The sequence below is a fragment of the Lycium barbarum genome, chromosome 10 (genome assembly GCF_019175385.1).
Source record: "Lycium barbarum isolate Lr01 chromosome 10, ASM1917538v2, whole genome shotgun sequence".
Classification (NCBI taxonomy): Eukaryota; Viridiplantae; Streptophyta; class Magnoliopsida; order Solanales; family Solanaceae; genus Lycium; species Lycium barbarum.
In genome coordinates this window covers 104,241,355-104,247,354 of record NC_083346.1, presented here as the reverse complement: position 1 = coordinate 104,247,354, position 6,000 = coordinate 104,241,355, and the positions used below count along the sequence as shown (strand labels likewise).

At 34.8% G+C, this 6,000-nt stretch overlaps 1 pseudogene; it reads left to right on the top strand.

The window, feature by feature from the left end:
- The first annotated feature begins 2,587 nt into the window (after positions 1 to 2,587).
- LOC132613227 (UDP-glycosyltransferase 76F1-like) lies at positions 2,588 to 4,284 on the top strand (annotated as a pseudogene).
- The last annotated feature ends 1,716 nt before the right edge of the window (positions 4,285 to 6,000 follow it).

The window sequence follows — 6,000 nt, the reverse complement described above, 5'->3', positions numbered from 1 at the left end:
ATTGATCGACGTATTATTTAATTGAGGGTTCGCCGACCGAGAAGAAAAAAGGTAGATGCTCGCGCGATCCTAAATTGGATCGTGACTGTTACACCCGGATTTTCGCACGTTAAAGTCGTAGTATGAGTTAGTCGACGTAAGTTCAAAAGAAATTATCTTGAGGTTAAAAGGGATGGAGCTTATTAATATAAATGGTTATAAGAGTCTATAAATAAGATTGGTAAGTGGCGGAAGATTTGGAGGGTGAATGAATCAAAGAAGCATGAGTTTCGTCAAAGGTCGGCAAGTTGGGAATACGATAACTTGTACTTTTGGGTGATATTAGGAGTGCTTCACATGCTAAGAAGGTAATGATATGAATTATTTGAATCGTATAATGGTCTCTTGTTAAGTTTGGAAGTCAAATGAGTTGTAATACGAAAGTCGACAAAGGGCGTCGCAAGTTAAGTTTGTAAATTTCACTGAAATTTGGGTCAGATGTCGAAGAGCTTTTCTCTCAATCTACTTGGAGTTACAGGGTGATCCACCTATCAAATCAAAGGTCCACAAGTCTAGTTTCCAGCGCATTTTACTCTTTATCGATACGACATCCGAGTATAGAGATATTTGCGTTTTTGTCCAAGGACGCAAACTGCCGCGGGAACAGTGAACATAGTCGGTGGCTTTATTTTGCCCCTGCATATATACATGGCCTTAGACGAAATTTCCTTCATTTCTTCACCATAAAATACCAGCAAACCCTGAGTAATATTCTCAAACCTTCTCCCATCAATCACAAACACACCTAAGAGCAAATCAAACAATTTCAACATGGAGAACAACATGGCAATTACGGAATTGTGATTTCTTCACTATTTCGCCTTTCGGAGGAAAACCTTGCTTTGAAGTAACTTGGAGTTTGGAGTGATTGATCATCTAGGGTATATTTTAACTTCCTTTTGACCTCTTTAAACTTCTACAAGTAATTAATCATAGAAATTAGTGAAAAACCCCATAGAACAAGCTCTTCTATATTCTTATGAAACTTTCATGAACTTAGCTTATTTGTTGGGTTGTTTTATATGGTTTTGTTGTGTTTTTTGGAGTTGTGGTGATATGGATGGGATCATTTGAAGAGGACAAGTAGAAAAGTAGAATTTGGCAGCGTTTTACAAGGAAATTACACTACAAAAGGGCCTATAAATTCACGCCCATGAGTTGCTCGATTAAATGTCTAAATGAAGATTTCTATAAGCTATGACCTTGGTTTTGATCTTTAATAGTCCGTATTATGTAGGAAATCATTCGTAAGGCGTTCGAGGACTCGGGGAAACATATATAACTCCATCGACGAGGTATGTAGGGCTTTCTATTCTCTTTGTGGCATGACTAGATTTCAAATGACCTTTCATTGAAAATTTGTTCCACTAACTTGGATCGATCACGTTCCATGATAATTGAACTGACACATACTTCATATATGACTTGTACCAAATTATGTTCCACATTTCTTTTTGGATATCTATTAAAATACTTTCCGTTCAACTTGTGTCGATTATGTTCCAAAATGGTTAAGCTTACCCTTTTCTCATGAATAGCTAGTATTGAAGTATCTTTCACATTTCGTATCCCTCTTGTTTATCGAATAAAGAATGATATTAGTCATGTTACTCTTCACATCAAAGTTGAGTTGATTGTACTTCCTTTAATTGAGTTAATCTTTATCTTCTTGTCTATTGCTCCAAGGTGACGAACCTCTCGTTGACACACTATTTCCGATAAAAGTTGTGTGGATCATATTTCATAAAAGTTTGGCTAACTTTGGCTTCATGAATAATTCATAAAAAGATGTTTCCTTGTACTTTTACTTCTTTGGCCTAATGATTAAAGAATGATAAACGTAGCGACAATAATGATAGTCAGAGGATAACGACGATAGGTCACTCCGACTCTTTCCATGATATTTCTTCTGAGTTCAGTCTTGCATTGCACTTATATATATGTATTTATTTTCATTATCGCGTCGCGCTATAGTTGTCCGGGAAAGCACGTAGATGTGCACCTAAATGGATTTCTTTCATTACCGCGTCGTGTCATAGACGGCTAGACAGGCACGTAGCTGTGCATACCACTGATCAGTTAGGAAAATATGATGATATGATGATGAGCACACCCCACAAAGGGATATATATATAATTATATGATATGATATGTTATAAGCCTCCACCATGAGGAATGATTTTACGAGCATGCATTTACATTTATGTCATGGTTATGGTCGCCCTCAGTGGCCTCGTTGAGTTTCAGGTTGCCTCTATACGTCCCCTCTTGTTATTTATATCTCTTATGCTTATGTTATGTTTATGCTCACCGCCTTACATACTCAGTACATCTTTTGTACTGACGCATTTTGTGCGCTGTGATCATGCCCATATGTACGGTAGACGGATTGGTGTACTTTTCTCAGTAGGATACCAGGGATGTTCGCACTCCATTCTTCGGAGTTGCTGGTCAGAGTCATTAAATAGGATGCATGCATGTATGTATGTATGTGTATATATATATATATATATATATATATATATATATATATATATATATTATGAGTATGGCTATGAGTACGTCGGGGCCACTGTCCCGACCAGTTGATGCATATTAGTGCTCTTAGAGGCTTACAGACTATCAGTCAGTGTACAGGTATTGTGTTTGGCCTTGCTGGCCTTCTGACTATTTATCTTTCTTGTTTGTGGGCTTGTCGGCCCTAGTTATGCATATGTGTGTTGTTGGGCCTTTTCTGCTTGCAAGTTGACATAATGTACTTCTTACAATTATTATTCAGCGGCCTTATCGGCCTATGATCCATGTTACAGAGTTCAGATATCACAGTTGGTTCGCTTGGCCCTTCTCTAGTGCCGGGTGCCGGCCACACCCCCCATGTTGGGTGTGACAGTGACATGAAGAAATTCTATACTAAAATAGAAGGCTTCCAAAACAAGTTCCATAATCTACATTGTGTCTGGCAGAGAGTTTCTCTCTTTTTTTTTTTTTTTTTTTTTTTTTTTGCAATACTCCATATAAACAACTTTTCACATCTTCCATGATTTGATTGCAGAGTGACATTAGGTTTCTTTAAAGCTATAATGGATCTGTTATTGAATTTCTTATTTGTTTAATTTGTCTATATATATAGGATCTCGACTAGAGGAAGCAATTGAAGAACTTCCACCCCTCAGAATTAAAGACTTCCCGTATTCGAGACATCTAACATGGATATACTTCATGAAGTAATCAAAGGAATGGTAAGAGAAACTAAAGTTTCATCAGGCCTGATTTTGATTCGTTCAAAGAACTTGAACAACTGTCCATGTCCAAACTCCGCGAGGATTTTCCTATCCCAATTTTCCTAATAGGCCCTTTCCTCTCGCACTTTCCAACTTTTTCCTGCATCTTGACGTCACAAGACCAAACTTCAATATCTTGGCTAGACACGAAACCACCTAACTGTATAATTTATGTGAGCTTTGGGAGCATTGCAGAGATAGAAGTTAATGACTTTGTTGAGATTACTTGGGGCTTGGCAAACAGCGATCGCCCTTTCTTGTGGGTGTTTAGGCCGGGGTTGATTTGTGGCTCAGAATGGCTCGAAACATTACCTAGCAAGTTCGTGGAGACGGTGGATGGAAGAGGACACATTGTGAAATGGGCTCCTCAGCAACAAGTGTTGGCACATCCCGCTGTTGGAGCATTTTGGACGCACAACGGATGGAATTCAACATTGGAGAGTATCTGTGAAGGCGTACCAATGCAGTGACGGAGCCAGGATTTTAGCGAAGGATGTTCAAACATCGAAGAGGTAAATACAAAATAAATCGATGATGTGGTGCGAAAAATTTAAGTCAAGCTACATAATATTTAGCAAAGTTATGAAAGAACTTATTATAGTACTAAAAATTATATAAATTAAAACTAAACGTAAAAGACGAAAAAAGAAATTCTTTTGGTGAAAGCATAACCCAAATATATTATTGAATCCTACTAGAGAAGATTTATATCTTGAAATATTTTTATAATAGACTCATTAAAAACAGTACTAAATATCTCTTTTTTACAATGGGCACTACAAAATCACCTAAAATTTCATTATTATTGTAGAGCATTTTAATTTTGAGACTGATTTTTTTGAGTACTTAAGATATTTCTCTATCTAAACTTCAAATGTACTAAGAGGTATTCTAATTAGAAAAATAATTACAAGACACAATATAATAATAAAATAAAAAAAGCAAAACATAGCTAAAACACTATGTAATTCTCACCAAAATATTTACGAATAACGAAAAAGTTGTCTAAGTTTTGTGCCTAGTTTTTACTATTAATTAATACTCCCTCTTCAATTTATGTGACACTTTTTTGTTCTCGAGATTCAAGTTGACTAATTTTTAAAGTTAAATTAAATTAATCAACTCAATATTCTAAAATTTAAATTTAAATATCTGAAAATTATATGAAAATACTATAAATTACAATTCTTTTCATGTCAATATGATTAAAAAGTACATGTAAAAGTGTTGATGAAAGTTTTCAAAAAGTAAAAATATCATATAATTTGAAGCAAAATTTTCTTTTCCCTTATTTAGATGGCAATAAAATGTTTCTATTATTGCATTCTTGCAATAATAACACAAGAAGACGTTGACAAGATATTCTATAGGACAGAATATGCCCTCAACAATAATACTTTATATGAGAGAATGTTTTCTACAAGAGTTAGTGAAAAGCTTCATTATTTGTTCAATTTTGCTTACGAAAAAACAAGTACAAAAATTGGTAGCCACTAGGGTTTGAATCCCCGCGTTTGTGGAGATCTAACCACCCTTAACTGCTAAGCTATCACTGTTGGATGTGTCAAGGTTGTTCAGGATCTAGTTGTTATCCGAAAGAAAGGATATTTGACCTATATACCTGATAGAATTTTCCGGCGAAGGGAGTTCACCTAAATATCCTTCTAAGGATGTCGCTCCGCCCCTGTACCAATGATTTGTATGCCATGTTTCAGTGATCAAATGGTGAACACATGGTACGTTAGCCATGTCTGGAAAGTAGGGGTTCAACTAGATGACCGCTTGGAGAGGACAAATATTAAAAATGCAATTAGAAAGCTGATGGAGGAGGAAGAAGGGAACCAAATTAAAGAAAGAACGTTACAGCTGAAGGAGAAAGCAAATTCATGTCTAAAGCCAGGTGGCTCTTCTTATAAATCTTTGAGGAGCCTTACTAGTTACACCTTTATGTTTATCTTCTGTTCATGTACACTCAATTCATTGTTTTTTGTCAGTCTATGCTATACCTGTCAACCGGTTCCAACCGGAACCGGACCAGGAACCGGACCGGGAACCGGTTAGGAAACCGGCCAGTTCCGGTTCCAAAACCGGAACCGCCTAACCGGTTCCGGTTAACCGGTTTTAAAGTCCAAACCGGAACCGGTCCGGTTTGGATTGGTTAAATTTTTATTTTATTTTTGTTTTTTGTATTATATATATATATATATATATATATATTATAGTATTTATTTGTATATTGTAGGTATATTTACATATGTTATACAACTTTATAATTAAAGTTTAAATATTTACTGACTAACAGCCTAACAGCAAGTCAGCAATACATAATAGTGCTTTTCGTACACATATATATGTATAACTTACATACTATACTCTATATACTTATAGGTATAGCTTAATATCTATATATAGGTATAACTTAATATATATACTATATATACATATCTACTATATATACAATATATACTTAATATATATACTTTATATATTTATATAATATATATATACTTATATACTATATATACTTATATATGTGTATAACTTAATATATATAGTATATATACTTACTTATATATACTTGTATATATGTATTATATACTATATATACTTATATTCCTAACTTAATAAAAGTAAAAATATGAACACAAGTAAATAGAAGAAAGCTCAATGAGCCATATAT